Here is a 17,257-nt window from a genome sequence, read left to right on the forward strand (position 1 = left end):
TTTGTGAAAGAAGCTTTGTAAGAGTAAAAAAGCTTGTTCGTGTTATTCATCTCAGTGAATATCAATGGTGGCATTACTGAGAAACAGAAACTGTGATGGTTTCATAATGCTATTCATTTCCAGCACTTGAGATGTGTGTACACACAGACACGATATCATCCCCCTGGGAGCCGCCAATCGTTTTGTCTGGCCTGGATCCCTGTATTGTGTCTCTCTCTACACTCACGCACTCTTACCCTCTCCCACCCCCTTGGTCCCAAAACCTGATATTAAAAAAGGATTACCGAAAAACAACATGGGCAATTTCCTGCCGTCCTGAGAACTATCCCCCTGTTGAGAAGACTCAACTCTCCTCCCTCCTGCCTCCTACCTCCCCTCTCTATCTCTATGTGTCTGTAGCTTGCCAGCAGAGATTTGGAGGGGTGACAACAACAGTAGTGGGGGATGACGAGGTGAGTTTAGTGGAGAGGTACAAGTCTATTTCTTTCTATCTGCCTCACTCATCCCATCCGTAGTCTGCCAGCAGAGATTTGGAGGGCAACAACAGCAACAGTGGGTGATATCGAAGGGAGGAGGGACAGAAGTGTGACTCCCCAGCGAACCACTCTCTGCCAAGAAGGAAGAAGGGAAAAAAAGGAGGGTGAGGATGAAGGGCAGAGGGGAGGAAATGGTGTTGCAGACAGAGGGAGGATATGAGAGGTGGAGAGAGGTGAAAGACTGCAGACAGAGGAGACTGTGAATCAAGATAAACCTTCTGTCCAGTTGTATCTTCACGCTAGAACGGAGTTTGAAGTTTTGCTTGAAATAGGGGAAGGGCATAAAAGTCTGGCTCTTAAAAATTAAAAACGCAATATCGTACTTGGTACATTTGCATATAAATCACTCTAAAGGTCAGCTGCTGTAAAAAAAAAACCTGTTTGTGATTTCTGTATTTATTGTGTCAATTTTAATATTTGTATGTCTCACAATATGATTTCCTTGTGAGTAGCCGCTTTCATATTTTATCACATAAGTTTAAATTTTGAATTAAACACCAATAGTCTAATTCTTAATTTATGTGTACATATAGCTTTACAATTTAAAATCTATTTTTATTTATTCTTTTTTCACGTGGGAAGACTTTACGCTAAAATAAAAAGCCACCATACGATAAAAGGTTAAGCACCATCATCCAGATGTTAGATTAATATGTGCGACGTTCATTGTCTATTGTATTGAATAGAAAAAGAAATTATGGTAATCACATTTGCTGGCAGAATTTTCCCAATTTCACGCTTCCCACAAGGGAAATTATTTTCATTTGCCGATGAGACTAGAACCTCTCCACACAAAAACCGCTGTGTTTGATGTGGGCTCATGCGCAAGCTTTCAACTCACATCTGACCTATCGTCCGCTCTGTTCACTCCGAGCGGTTTATGACACACATTAAACTCAGCGTGGAGCACAGTCACAGGTCACTTTAGATGTTGACCCTCATACCAACACCCTCGTCACTGCTGTGACCTAAAAGTGGAGTCAGAGTCTGCATGTTTACTTTTACATTGTTTTAACCAGACTTTAAGATGTGTAATTGCTGGTATATCATGCTGTTGTGCAGTGCTTACAATGCACTACAGTTATTGCAACTGTTCATCGTCACATCACTTAACTGCAAAAAACCCAATTAGTCTGATTTACATTCACGAAGCAACAAACACACATGTAGCTGCTGCAGCTGGTTACAGAACACTACTCCTCTACTGTTGGTGTTGTGTTGCTGTAAGTTGTCAAAAAGTAAAAAGCGTGAGGGAAAAAAATGTTTCTGTCATGTTTTCCTCTCTGCGCACTGCTACTCGGGTCACACTGGCCTCCATTCACTGGCTACTAACGAGGGCTCTGCGACTTCTCGCTGTCAGGCTACACTCGGCGACTCTACACACACTACACGACTATAACGTAAAACCTTGTCTCATGCATTTCTTGTCCTTTGTCCCATTATACACACAATGTCTTCATGTGTACAGACTGAAAAACAATCCATCCTTTATCTCTCTCACTCTGCAATGCGCACATTCATGTGCACAAATGCATACCGAATCGACACAAACTGGATAGCACATACTCAGAAATCTGGTTAAGTATGCATAAATGTTTAATCTAAAAGGGCATGTCTTACGCTTGTCTCAGTAGCTGATTTAAAGGACTATCAGAAAGGCATGTGTGCACATAGGCATACTCTAGTATTTTTATACTTTTGAGGATAATTGTTAACATACTGTATCCTAAACCTCAATGCCTGTTCTAACCCTAATCTAAAAATCATTCTAATCTGAAACTAAGAACTAAGTCTAAACTCTCAAACATCCCTTTTAAATATGGTTTAAAATATCTTAAACCACACACTCACAGGCAGACATTTACACAACATGGTTCATCCTTTGACCAATAAACAATTTCTTGACTTGCCAACAATCTTATCTCCCTCCCTTCTTCTTCCATTAACACTCACATATCTACTATACTTTGTGTACAGTGTATGGGACAGCTGCCATAGCCCCTGCATACACCCCACTATCCATTATAATGCACACATTGTGGTGAAATCCCCCTGGATCAGGAGTGGGCTGACAAGCGCCACTCTGTGCCTGAGGTCTCTCCAGTTAAGCCATTGTAAGCCTTTCAGTATCACAATATAGGCTCCCCCTTAACAAGGCAGGATATGGGTCATTGGGTCAAAGGGACTAAGTGCTGTGTATTACATAGGAATTATGAATTTGCCTCCCACTCCTCGTTCCTATCTACCACAGATAATCACCTGCAGATTATCTCTCACCGAATCCTGCCCTTAATCAAACCCCTCTTAGGGAAAGTAGACAATATATGTTGACTTGTTTTTGTGTAGCCTAAACATGAGTGGGAAGGTCTCACTGTTAATCAGTATCCCAGTGGACCCAGGAGAGCTCTGTGAACCGAACAAGATGTCTGAGGTGGATTAAATGAACAAAACAAGGCAGCCTACTTTGGGTCAAGTTAATGTGGGTGACTGTGACATGAATAAACATGAAAACAACCTCCTTCAAAAGATAAAACAAGTATGTGAGATAAGAGTGAGGGAATGATAACTTTGGCTTAAATAGTCCCCCTTTTTTTTTCTCTATCGCTTCATCTCTGTCTTTGTCACTATCTGTGTTTAGCTAACCGTGTAGCTCTTGATTTTTGTGATACATTATCTCTTCTGGAGGTTGGCGTCAGTTTTTAAAGAAATAGGTCAACATTTTGATTATTATTCTGATTTGCTGTCTTGTGAGGGTTAGATGAAAAGATGCTTACCACATGCATCACGTCGACTCTAAAACCAGCTTAGCTTAGCTGTGCATAATGAATGGAAAACTGGCAACGCAGCAAGCATGCCTTGGCCCAAAGCTGACTAAGTAACATGTAGCAAAAAGTCTTCCCATCTATCCCATTCATCCATTCACGATCACCTCCTCCAGGTCTTCCAGTGACACAACAGCGGCATTTCCAAACCAGGTGAGAGACCGAAAGATGTATTCTGATGTGTCCCTGGTAAACACCGGGGCATTCTCCCAGCTGGATATGCAAAATAGCTCACAGCACACTAGCAGTGGTAGCTCTATTTGGAACACCGACACCTTTTCATGTCGGAGGGGTTTATGTGATCCCAGGAGCAATTTCCCCTGGTATGGTCTCCCAAGACAAACTGGTCCTGGGTGAGCAGCTTGATAAAGTGCAATTCACAACACCTCTATGAAGGAAACACCAATGGATTGTGTTACCTCACCTGGTTTGGTGTGACCAGCACTCCATCTTGGAGCCAGTCCTGGGAGAGACCTGCACATGGAAGAGTTTAAAAAACCCAGCCGCCCAACAGTTACAGTTACTTGCATGCATACATTTTTTATTAAAGGGGAAAATGAACTATAGAGATCTTTTAAAACATGCATTACATTACAGAGTGCTTCACAGTTGAGCATTTAGACAAACAGTCAAACATGTGGTCAGTTAAGAAAATGCTAACCTTTAAAAAATGAGTTTTCAGCTTGTGGTCATTTAAAACAAGCCACAGATTCAGCTGAGATGATAGACTAGGCATTACAATCTCAAAAACAGGATTTGAGACTGATTTTAAAATTGAGAGTGTGGAACAGTTAAGAGACCCTGATCACATCAGGTGTCAGCAGAAGCCTGGTCATTAGGCATTTATTTGTTATTAACAACATTTTTAAAAAAGATCTGGAAGCTAGTGAACAGGTGAACTGCTAGCACAAGCTAGTTTTTGTTAGCAGCCTTCGCTGCTATGTTGCAGACCCACTGAAGATGGGTTAAGGATGACTGAGACAAGCCCTGGAGCCCTTTTTTGAGTACATGGAAAATGAGTTATAAATTAAGGTGGAATTAAAATTAAAATGTGTACTAAAAGTTCCAAATAGTAGATGTCAGAAAATAATAATTCCAGGGGTTCTTAGCAGATGATTTGATATTGATGAGGGTGAGAGGGTCAATGTCATGACTGACATCTTTGGAGAAGCTTCTCGTGGCCAAACACAAGAGCCTCCCTTTTAATATGGAAGTCTACAGACTTGCTTTTAGAAGCCAGCTTCAAGTGGCCACTCTAGGAACAGCAGTTATCTTCACTTCCAAGTCAGCTTCCTTTTTAAAGCCATGGAGGCTGCTGCTTTGTAAAACTGCACCCCCACATGTCTCCCCATCTTCCTGAAGATAAGGACAGTGGATATGCTATACTCATTTTGTCCATTTTTTTCCTTTACATTACAGTGCAAAATTAAGATAGCTAATCTCTGTTAAACCAAACTGAGCACAGTCTGATCTCTTTAACTTAAACCACCCTTTTTTGGGTATGGCCAGGTTGGCTCAGTCTGGTCCTCTCCCCCCTCTGTGCTTTGGCATTCCTCCCACCTTCCTATGTAACATATTGAGTGGTAGGGCCAGTGGTGAGTGGGCATTGGGGTGCTGAAGAGGAGGTGAGGTCAGGATCTCTAAAACCTTCTTGTTATAGGCAACCCCCCCGCCCCCGTCTGCTGTCTCTTTCAGTGGGGAACTGAAATGAACTCCATGGGAGGGCATGGAGCTCCATTGCGGGCGTCTGCTTGCACCACCCCACCCCAAAGCTGAGAAGGGCCAGCCATCTGCGCCTTTGTCTAAGAAGGGGGGATAGCTACCCATTTCTTCTCTGCACACCCCTTCACACACACGTATACAACCACAATTAGAACAGCCCGCAAAAGAGGGGCCGAATTAAAGATTTTCTTCAAGGTGGAGGCAATTCGACCCCTTTCTGTTTATCAGTCAATTCTACTCATCCTTTGCCATCTTACAGAAAGAAAGGAAGAAAGAAAGAAAGAAAGAAAGAAAGAAAGAAAGAAAGAAAGAAAGAAAGAAAGAAAGAAAGAAAGAAAGAAAGAAAGAAAGAAAGAAAGAATTAGAAACAGTAATTTCTTTTCCTCTGCAGCTGGCTCTGTTCAGCTCTGTCCCTCCTCTCAGTTACACAGTATGGCATATCAACTTTTCCCTCTTCTTTCTTCTCTGCAGTTTCTCCCATCACACTGGCACACAATGGCAGGCTGTGTTTGCCTGGGAGTTGCCGATTGACTTGCCGAAATTGTTCACATAGCTCATTGTCTCTGCCCAGACTTTTGAGAGAAAAAGACCAGACACCCCTCCTCAAAGATAATGTTTGAATTAATCAGTGGAGCAATAACTTTCCATTAAAGTCAATTTTCACCGAAAAATGAATCAAGACTCACAAATTTAAACATCAAACGTAAAGGCAAAACGAAGAAAGTAAACTAAAACTTCCATATAGTGACAGCTGCACCTTAACCCATAATTCATTTTAATATCCAGTGAGAGGCAGAATGGGCAAAACAGAGGAAAAAACGTGACATCTGACATCTAATCAGCAATGGAAATGGGATACTAAAGGGCCCATTCAACTTTTTTTAAAACCTCTTTGGGAGTAAAATATCACAGAGCATGGTTCATGACCAGAGAGCTGAACAATACACATCAAATCACCATTCAGAAGCTATAAGAGTGGGAGAAGAATAGAGGCGAGCCGTTTGCTTTTGGTAAGGCGCAGATGTCCAATGGGGAGACATATTTAGACTGCTGAGGAGCCACAATGGGACTGCTAATCTATAAGGCCTCTTTCTGTCTGTGCTCTCTGTTTTGCTTATGTAGATGGGTTTGTCATTTAAAAATAAGCACAGCACATAAACACACACACCTTAAATATGCTTGCCTGGCACCAACAAGCTAAACATGGCCCTAAAGTTCTGACTCACTTCTCCCTCACCCCCATACGGCCCCATTGTCTGTGGACAACAACTCAGTGAATGGAAGACCTAGTTTTGGCTGTAGAGGTTGGAGGACCCCCTCCACTGCTCTTTCCCTTTGGCTCCTATTGTTTGGCTGGGCCTCTGCCTTGCTTGAGGCCCATCCTGGACCTACTTACCCAGAAACAACCAACTGCTAAGGTCACCCTATTTCCATTGCTGGTCAAAGGGAGAAAGGGGACTATTTTAGTGACAGATTTCAGTTTTCCAATGAGTTATTGAGATAGTTCTGGGGGTTTACCCAAGTTTTGTGAAGAACTTGGCGAGATCATAGAAGTTCAATGCTAGTACAGAAGCTTTAACATTAGCAGACTTAAAAAACAATGTGTGATTTGCCAAACTAGAATGTGGAAGAACATATGTCATAGGCAGCACGAAGGATGGCTGAAGGTACTGATTTGTCTTGGGAAGTGAGGTCTCAAGATGAGCATTTTCACAGTCTCTTCTCTGTAGATCTGATGTGTAAACCGTTGGCTGATGACTTGGAAATCACAAGTAGCCAATGAGCATATTGGCTCATAATAATTTCCTCCTTTTTATATAATATAATCCTCCTTTTTCACATGTAGACCAAAATTGTATAAATGGACTTAATGTTTTGCACGGTATTGATACCACGAACTCAGTAGCAAAGTGTTTACACAGGACACAGGAAAGAGGAAGCTTTCCCATAGACTTCTGTAGGACAGAAAGTCTTTCTGCAACCACATCTATTGCACCCTGATGGCCTTGTTGACACTCTATTTCGCAAACATATGCATTTGAAAACCACAATGCTCAATACTGAGTCATTAGCAGCACAGCAAAGCAAAGTGAAGTTTTGCTTAGTGGGTGTAGTTGGAACAAACCTGCAACCTAAGAATGACGTATCTCCTCATGGCGCACTTGCCAAAATACACTGCTTAATTTACACCTGGCATTAAAATGCAATCTGTATCTGCATATGTTATCTGCTTAAGGAAAAACCTTGTTCGTGTCATGTGGAAATTACGCTGGGAATGTGAAAAAGCGAACACCTCAAAATGATCATGTTTAGAGGTGCTTTGCATTTTGGCTGAATCTCAGTCAGGTGTGAATATAATACAGTCTGGCACTACAGGACAAATGTGAAAATGTGAATTAGCCTTTAACTTCTCAGTTCAACCAATCAGTACAATCAAACATGTACAGCAGTGCCGAGTACTGCAAAAAATGTAAACAGACAACAGCATGTAAGTTGGCATTTGTCCTTAATGTAGCTTTCCCTGCTAATTTGAAGGCCTATCAGTATACAGGTACCTATGAGATAACAAAACATCTGTTGCTACCAAGTGAAAAAGCAAAGACTAAATAGATGTTGTCACCCAGCTAAAAGTTTTCAAACATTTTTTCTGAGACATTAAACCAAAACAGGGACCAAAAAGACTCTAAAATACACTCTAGACATGAGTGGTTCCAACTTTTTGAAGGCAAGGTTTTTTTGTTTGTTTTTTTTGTTTTAATCAAATTTAGCCGTTTTTCTAAAGTGATACTCAGACTGAGGAGCGAGCAATGATACATAGGACACTTTCATTTCTGAGTTTCAATTCTAAGTATAAAATTAAAATGTGTTAGTATATTAATCAAATGATTTGGAACATCTATAAAAGCTTTTTGATTTCAGGTCTTGCTGGGCAAAATTAAGTATCAGTTAAACATATTACCTAACCCTACGGGAATGAAAAAAAAAACCTCATGAGGATTGATGACTGTGGTTAGTAGTGACACTTGATCCCAATCTCTATGGTTACCAAAAACACAACAAAAAGCATGTTGCAGTCTTACGTCCAACTGCATTACTCCTCTTTCATCAGCTTGTTTTCAAGTCCATGCAATCGTACGTTTTCTAAGGCTGGAGTAGCACAGCAATAATGGTAAATACATCTCTGATAACCTGCGTGATCCAGGTTTCGTTTAACACCAAATTTATGGCAAGAAGGTCGTGTATTTTACTTACAGTGACACTGAAATGTTAGACTTATTTTAGAATTTGGAAGCTGCAGTCATGCGTTCAAGGGTCTGTTTGTGCCAAAGGCCATTACAACTGATCTAACCAAGACTTGCAACATTTTATCTAGCTGTAAAGTCCCAGTGATCCTGTTTTGAGATTAGTGCATTGTGTGACCAGATTTTGTAAGATTATACAAACTACTTGAAGAATAATTCGGTTTTTTTGCACATCAAGCTAAAAATCTGTAAGAGCCACAGACTGTAATCAGTTGTTTCTAGACGCCTGGTAACAACTGTTAAATAATCCCAATAAGATTTGTGAAGTCAGCGTTTTAATTTACAATGTAGTAAGAAATCTTATGCATCAGCAGATCCAACTCACCACACCCCTTTGAAACCTGTGCAGTACTATGGAGTACAGTTATTCATTTCTACATTAAATAGACTTTACAGTTAGGTTCATAAGTATTTGGACACCAAGATTTTGTAACTGCTGTGAAACCCCAAAGTTTCTTACGGCAAAGAAATGGGTCCATGGTCAAGTCAGTCATCCTATTTCAACCCAGTAGAGCATGTCTTCACTTAGAAAAGACAAAATAATGCAGAAAGAGCCATAAACTTGCAACAATGGGACGTGACTGCAGTAAAGGCCAGGCAGAGCATGGGCATGTAAAAATGGCTGTCTACTGTTGTAATGTTCTGTGAAAAAAACTGCAAATCTTGTGTCATTGTCCAAATGTTTGCAGACCTAGCTGTATGTTATTCAAACATGCACACTGTTTCTGAAACTAATTGGACAATAAGGCACATGATCAACTGGATTTCTACCATTAATTATATTTATAAACTATAATTAATAATCAAAGCAATAGAATAAAGCAGTTTCCGTCCAGATACAGTGCTACTGTATATAATATGGATTGATCATTATCAGAGGCCTTTTACTGATGTAGCAAGTTAACTGCAGCCATTGAGCCCTAAAAAATAATCGTTGTAGAAGTGGAGTAGTACTGGAGAGTTTTGGGGGGACTCCTCCTGACTGTAGGCATCTGAGACATGGCAGGAAAATCATAGCCCTCACCTTTTGGTGTTACTCCAGGTGAAAGTTCACTGTGTTCATTGCGTTAGCCTTACACTTGGTCACATGTATTCAGACCATTCCTTAAGCCATATAAGTATGTGTGTTGTTTTCTGTCATCTTATGGTTCTTAAGGGCCTCATTTAGACTTAGAGATAGAGATGGAAGCACTGCTTCTTACAGAGATTGTAGCCAAGTGTCTGCAGTTTTCACAGAAGTATTAAAAACACTGAGCTACACCTCAGCTACTGGGCCAGCCAGGAGTAATTCAGTCATCCGCTAAAGAAAAAGCAAAACAAAAAGTATTGCTTTGCACTGAAGAGAAAACTCTGATTAGTGTTTCTTTAGGCATCATATTGAACAGACTGAGAGTTTTATCTAATCATTGGACTAAAACCCCTGTTGTCCCCCTCCAGTTCATGCCCAGATGATTGATGGATTTGTAAAACAAGTCTGAAATATGAACGGCTTAGTAAAAAGGCAAGGGAACAAAAGAGATGGCTGAACATTTCAGCAGTATTTTGCTTCCTTGTTCTTCCATTCCATTTAAATGCACAATAATAGTAGGAAGTGCAATCTATAGGATTCCAGTAACACATTTTTTGAATGTGCAAGTCTGTGTATCTCTGTGATTTACATAAGAATGCAGCGTGACAAAATCACTGGAGTTGTACAAGCTCTCACTCTCACTTGGTACCTTTATGTGTCATCTTTCAAAATCAAATACTGGATTTTATTGAGAGATGTTCCAGCAACTAAAAATGTTTTGGCTCTGTATCCCTGTATCGGACTTCTGCATAGAATTGTTTCACAGATTTGTTTACATACAAATAAGTCACGTGCAGAGAAAACACAAAATTAAATCTGATGAATTTATGTATGTCGTACGTATATTAGGGCACAAAAAAGGCATAGTGAACAGACTGAAAAAAATATAATAAATAAATGAAATTTAAAAACTATATATATAATTAGCTATTACCATGAAATGACAGAACATAGAATGATGATTAAGAGCTTGATATAGTATATGCAGATATATATAAATATAGGTGTATTTTTATGATTATTTCATGTGAACAGAATTCAATGATAGCATCATCCCAACAGAGGGCTCTGCTTACAGGCTGACTTGTGGTTCTTTTAGAGTGTGTAAAAGCGGAGTAGGAGGCAGAGCCTTTGTCTATCAGGTCCCTCTCCTGTCTGGATATAGACCAATAAGGAAAAAGGTCCCAGCAATTTTTTTTTCTGTCAGCTGGTACTGCATATAAAACACTGGCACAGGATGACATGGTAATTAATACGTAATAAACCAGAAAAGCATAAATGTCATCACAGGTTACATTATAGGCTCTACGAAGATCTACAAAGAATTCTAAATCAGGCCTCAGTTTACACTGCAATAGACTAATAAGCACTTCTTTTCCACTCACCTCTTCATTCCCCAACTCAGGCGTTTATACGGCATTACTGCAATTCAGTGAATTGCATCTTTTCTTAACTATAGCCTGTACTTTGTCCTATCTCCCTTTGCTCTCCTTTTTTCTCTTTTCTTTCTCCGCGCAGCAGATGGTTCTGGTGGAATTTTCTTCCTGTTAATGGGGAGTTTCTCCTTCCCACTGTCACCAAGTGCTTGGTCATAGCAAATCATCTGGTTGCTCTCTGATATTATAGGATTTTTACCTTACAATATAAAGCACCTTGAGGCAACTGTTGCTTTTAATTAATTCATATAGAACTGCATAGCAAATTCATGCAAACTGTCTGCATCACTTTTATAGTTCCAGGCTTACTTGGCCAGTTCAGTTTGAAAACATCATTTAACTGTTTGTGAGCTGACAGTATAACAAAATGACAGTAAATATAGTGATGCTCATTTATGTCAACTCACTGAAAATTGCCTGCTAACTTTGGGCTTCACCATGTCTGACTGAACTCAGTAATTCAAATCCTAAGTTATTACATATTTGTGTAGCTAATTTGAAAGAATAACAAAAGCAGTTTATCTTTTATACGAAGGAACTGAACTGACAAATTTCAAAACTAAAACATTTACCATTTTAAACCCCTGGCAATTTGGCTAAATACAGCCATGCTTAAGTGCTGTGTTTTATCCTGTGGGACACGCAACACACACACACACACACACACACACACACACACACACACACACAGACTGACACCCCCAGGCAGCGTGCCCTCTCCTGCTGGGCTCCGTCTTATCCTAATGGGATTGCCATGGTGGAAGTCTCCCAATAATGAAAATAATGAAATCAGCAAAGACCCAAAGTAAGGTTGCTGCTCCTCTCGCAGGCAGCACACCCAGCCAGACTGCACCCCCTCCCCACCCTCCAACAGCCTCAAAAAACAGACGAGAGGGGAGGGAGTGGAGGAGATTCACAGACAGACCCCGGGGGGAGGAAGGTGGAGAAGTACGAAGAAAAGAAAGGAAAACACAAAAAATGAAAAATAAGGGTAAGTATGTGAAGAGAAGATATGCTGTGCTGATGCTATCAGACCAGTCACTTGTTCAAGCATGGACAGCTCATCTGATCAGTAAACGTGAGATGGATTTTATAAACAGAAAGGTCAGATTTAGCATACACATGTAATAATCAATGTCAACCCTTTTCCCTTTTTCTTTTCACCCCTACATTGGATATGCTTATATCTCTTCAGCTTCCCTGTTGGAAATGCGCTCAATAAATGAAGCTGGCTCGTCTGACACAGAACCTGAGAATGCCAGATATGAATTTAGACAAAACTACCACAGGTATTAAACCCAAAAGAAAGATGCATTTAGCAGACCAGGCAGGGAAATAAACACAACCGAAGATGAGAATTGTGGGTGTGCAAGAAGAGGAATCGAGGATTTCCTCTGGGACAGGACACAAGAGCAGTGACAACAGGAAATCAGTGTGAAAATGACAGAAAGAGGATTCCCACAGCATGCCTTCCCCTGCCTCCTTCACTGTTTTCTTCTCTCCTCTGGCTCCTTTTCTCACCTCTCCTTTAGCATCTTTGAGTGCGCGCCATCGTCTGGTTTCTCCAGGGATGTGAGGTCACTCATCTACAGCTGCAGGAAAGATGAGAGCAATGGTGTTAACTGCTCCTCCCGTTTTGGAGGGATTAGACAATGCGTGTGGCGTTCGTAGTGTTTTAATATATAAACTAATGACTTAAAACAACAACCGGAATAAAGGTTTCTGCTTGACATAATCTGCAGGCAACATTTTAGATAATCTACGACGCTAGAACGTTTTTCGTGGATGATAATTTACTTGCCATATGCAACAAAAACGCTTTTTCAATTACACATTGATAAAGAAACGGTAACAAAAAACACGTCATAATACATGACCCAATTACAGATCAGGGAGCGTTGAGTAAAACATCCCTCCTGAGCCAACAGGTGGATCTCAGAAGGAGACATAAGAACATTTTGGAGCTTAAATAAATCGCCAAAGTTGGAGGATCACTGGAAAGGAAAATTCTGTATTTAAAGGATAATGTGGGTGAGAAGTCACTGGTTACCACTGTGACAAAGAATCTGTAATCAACCTACTGTTTGAGTAACACATAAAGAAACTAATAAACCAATACACAAAGAGTGGGCTTTGCATCGTCAGTAAAAGTATAATTATCAATTTAAACACTGTTAGGTTCATTTCTGGAATAAACTGAATTTTTATGATTGTTTAAATTTGAACAAAAGTGGAAGAAAAAAATCCTTTTTTCTGTGTTAACTTTATATAACACAAAAGAAACAGAATGTAGTTGGCAGTCCCTAGAAACCCACGGATGTTTTCTAGGAAGTGACCAGGAGGGAGTCATCACTACTACAATTCCAGTAGCACCTGCTGGAGAGCACAAATGAATGCTATTTTGCCATTTACTAGTATAATCAGGCTAAACAAGGAACATAGGATGAGGTCATGTCTCTTCCTGTTTCTCGTCCTGTTTTTCCATCGACTTGTTTTGCTCGAGTCCCATTATGTCCCCCCTCCTATGCAAGTCATTAGCTCTTTGATTCCGCAGTCTCTTTCTCATTCTCTCTCTGTCCCGCGCACACCCTCTTTTTCTGATCTTCCTTAGCTGTCTCTACTCTCTAATTTGCAGAGGAGACACACTGCCCCAAGGTCCCCCTGGATAATTTGGCAACATCCCACATCAGAGAAGCACTGTAAAGGCGGGTGGCTATAGGGAAGGTTGTTTTAATATCTTCAGGGGCGTACGATGCTGCACCTCCAGTGGAGTCGCAGAGACAGCAGTCTGAGGCCCCTGTGGATAAATGACAGCTTAGCATGTGAAGTATTTTCTCACTGGTCTTCATTCCTGTTCTCACTGACAGCAGAGAATGAACATGTTGGAAGTGTGTCTTTCCCCCCTATCTGCCTCTTTGTCTATCTTTCTACTTAACTGGGTAAAAAGATCTGTGAGCATGTGTATGTACTCTCTGTGCAGGTTTTATGTGATTCCCTTAAACTCTTAATGAGCATTTACCATCAGACTTCTCTCTGCTATACTTTATAGGGCGTTGCACGGGACGGTTTGTAACATTGTCTATGCCATTCTGTGTACCTCACCCCTCCCATCGCATGAATTCATGTCTGTGCCGTGTTTTTCGTTGCTTCCTCATCTTTGCGTGTTTTTGCACACAACTCCGATTTTGCCCTTTGTTTCACTTCTTTGTGCAGCCGAGTTTGTTTGTTTCACTCTGTTGTTATGCTGCCTGTAAAATGTGCAACAATGCATCTTTGGATGTATGCGTAAACTTGTTTTCTTGTATGCATTTTCTCACGTGGGCACTTGCTTTCCACTTTCCTGACTTTCCTGCTGTGGCTATTGTCACCGGTTGTCAGTGCCTGGGAACGGAGGCGAACAATGGTCATCGGGAGGTAAAGGGCAACTGCCCCTGGGAGGGGAGACACTAGTCTGTTGCCTGTTAGGTTTACGTTCTAGTTGTCAGTTCATCAGCATATTTGTGAGGGAATAGGTGCTGTTAATGCTGCAGGTGTGTTCTAGGAGTGGCATTTTAAGATGTGGTGAAAATGTGCCCAGGGAAGAGTGTTGAGACAGGAAGTGAGAATTGAGACTGAGAGGTGTAGTAGTAGCTGCATCAGCATTGCTGATTTGAGGAAGAGGTTAGGGTGGGGCTGTATAATGTGTTGTTTTGATACTGTATCACAAGGAAAGGCTGAAAATATCCTGAAATTGAGATTATACCCAGGAAGCTTTCCCCCAGTGGCTGTATGGTTTGAGCAAAACAAAGGAAAGGCCTGACTGCAATCTTGATGGAAGACTATAGTATCTTGGCTAGAAATCCCTGACAAAGCAGAGAACCCCACAGCTTGTGGCCCTTTGGTAAATAAGCTCGCTGACAGTAGCATAGCCTGCAGTGTCAACATGAGGTCAGTAGAAGAAGCTCCTGAGAAAAAAAAATGCTTTGTCACCCACACCCAATCATTTTCCTTGAACAAGCACTTGCTCTATCTGATGGACGATGTTTTGTGCAGGCAGCAATTATAAACGGACACCTGTGCTAGCTGGCTTTCTGTTTGCACAGTGAGTTTTGTAAATAGATGTAACTGAAGCACAGAGATAGCTATTTGTTATGTAACTACGACAATTCAGCCCGGGATTTGCTGACTTGTGTGTGCGCGCACGTTATTGTAAAGATCCACCATAGCTGTTTCACGTGGAGCCCATAAATTACAGTAATTGATCTCTGAAGGGGGAAAAGACAGCAAGGCACGACATGTATTTAGTGTTTGTGTGATCAGGCTTGACCTCCCATGGAGAACAAACATGGGTGATGAGGAGGAGACACAAAGGTTAAGAATGAGGGGCTCTGTCAGAGGTCTTGTTAACCACAGCAACAGGCCAAAACGACAGAAAAAAGACTGATTTAGATTAGTGTTACACTTCCGCTCACACTCACGTTGTCGCCTACCACTCTCAGAAAATACCATGTTTTTTTATTGTTAGTATTTCATATGTACCTTTACATTAGACATTTCTACAGCACTCTGCATTTTAGCCATGCACGAGTACTGTGTGTCTTCTGAGAACCTTCACAGACACGTCTTCTAAAGCAGTTCTCTTTTGCTTTACACTTTTACTCGTGTGAAAACAGCATAGGTTGAGGTCAAATGGCTTCCCTTTGGTGAATGGGAAGCAAAATGGTGCTTCTGGTGTTTTGGAAAACTAACCAGACAAGAACACAAAGCTGTAAAAAGGTCAGCAGTATGAATAGCCACTCTTTAAATCTCTCAGCCCCAATGCTAGAACAAAAGTGTCACTCAGGAGGGCCGTGCATGTTCATTGTGAGGAGCTTCGTTTATATTCTCTCCACTCTCACATTGTCATTTTAACAATTTTCTTCCTCCTTATATTACTCTATGTTGGTTTTTTTCCCTCTTCTCCACCAACTCTTCCCTCCTGAGTGCGGAGGTGCACATAGTGGATGTTGTATAATTACCCATGAACACCACTAGCAGAAGTGGTCCTCCGAGAATGATGTAAATTGGTGACATTTATGAAAATGTCAGTGAGTTTTCATGGGAGCAATAAGGGGTGAGAGAGACCATTATGGTGCATCTTTATTGTGGCAATCCATTTAGCTTCCTTGTGTTGTGCGTTTGAAAGATTTGAGAGTTTCATTCGGTTGTGTTCTAATATCACTTCAGTCCACCGAGACTCGGCGGATGACGTTGATTCGGAGATGATGCATAATGACTGCTGCAAAATCAAACTCTGAAATTTGCCCCAAGGCGAAACAGGATTACGTCAGTGTTCAATATGCCTCAAAGTGTTTTCACATCCTCTGAAAACGTAGTTACTTGTCATAAATTTTAATCATGGATTGTCATCATTGCCTTTACTTTATCATCATCATCATATCACTGTAGCTCCTCTACATTTAAATTCAGAATGCTAGTCCTGAATCATTCAACTAACTAAAGTCAGCAGTTCACACTTCTTCATAAGTAATTTCTCAGGTAAAACTTAGCTAGCAGCTCTTTGAGGCTCACAGTGGCACTTTAAGCTTTTAATGCTAACGTCAGCATGCTAACATGCTCCCTGAATTTGCCATCTTAAGGCCTTTTAAGACCTCGAATGCGTAATATTGCTGGCTTCATCAATCTGTTAAAGTGATAGCTTTTTGTCATTGAAGCAAAGGTCGGGACACCGCACTATCTCATGCAGCTGTCTCATCAGTGTATGCCAATGGTGGGATAGAGAAAGAAAAAACCAAAGCAGACACTGAAGAAGTTGTTTTGATCCTTGGGCACATTGCCAGAATGCTCTCTTCCTGTCTCAGCCTTTTAAAATGTGTTATTTTGTCATTCTGTGAAAGATGAAAAAAAAAAAAAAGAATAATTGTTCCAGTATTGAGTTGTCTAACTTAGTATATTTCAGTCAATTTGCATTCCTACACTAGCAGAAGTTTTAAACTAGGCGATGGAGCAGAACTATCTTCTAAAGGTTACAGATTTAACAGCATTTTCGCACCTGGTAAACAAGCTGTGCACCGTAGAGTCATTTCAGAGCACTTTCCTGTTCTGAGGAGGAAGATACTATTGAATGTCTCGAACTGAAAGACGTTCTTGTACACCGACATGCCCACCCACCTGCTCTGGCCGGTCGCAGGCCACGGCAGACTCATGTTGCTTGGAGAAATGCACTCTTGACTGGCAGAGGCAGTTCACATTCAAGTGGAAAGCAACAGAATGAGTATTTTATTCAATAAGCCTTTTACCATGCAGAATATAATGGCATCTTATCATTTTGTAATCACTAACATTTTGACAATTCTGCTTTTTCCATTTAACTTTGTTTATTTTATATATA

The sequence above is a fragment of the Haplochromis burtoni genome, unplaced genomic scaffold (genome assembly GCF_018398535.1).
Source record: "Haplochromis burtoni strain Fernald_Lab_line unplaced genomic scaffold, NCSU_Asbu1 Contig_140, whole genome shotgun sequence".
NCBI classification, from domain to species: Eukaryota; Metazoa; Chordata; class Actinopteri; order Cichliformes; family Cichlidae; genus Haplochromis; species Haplochromis burtoni.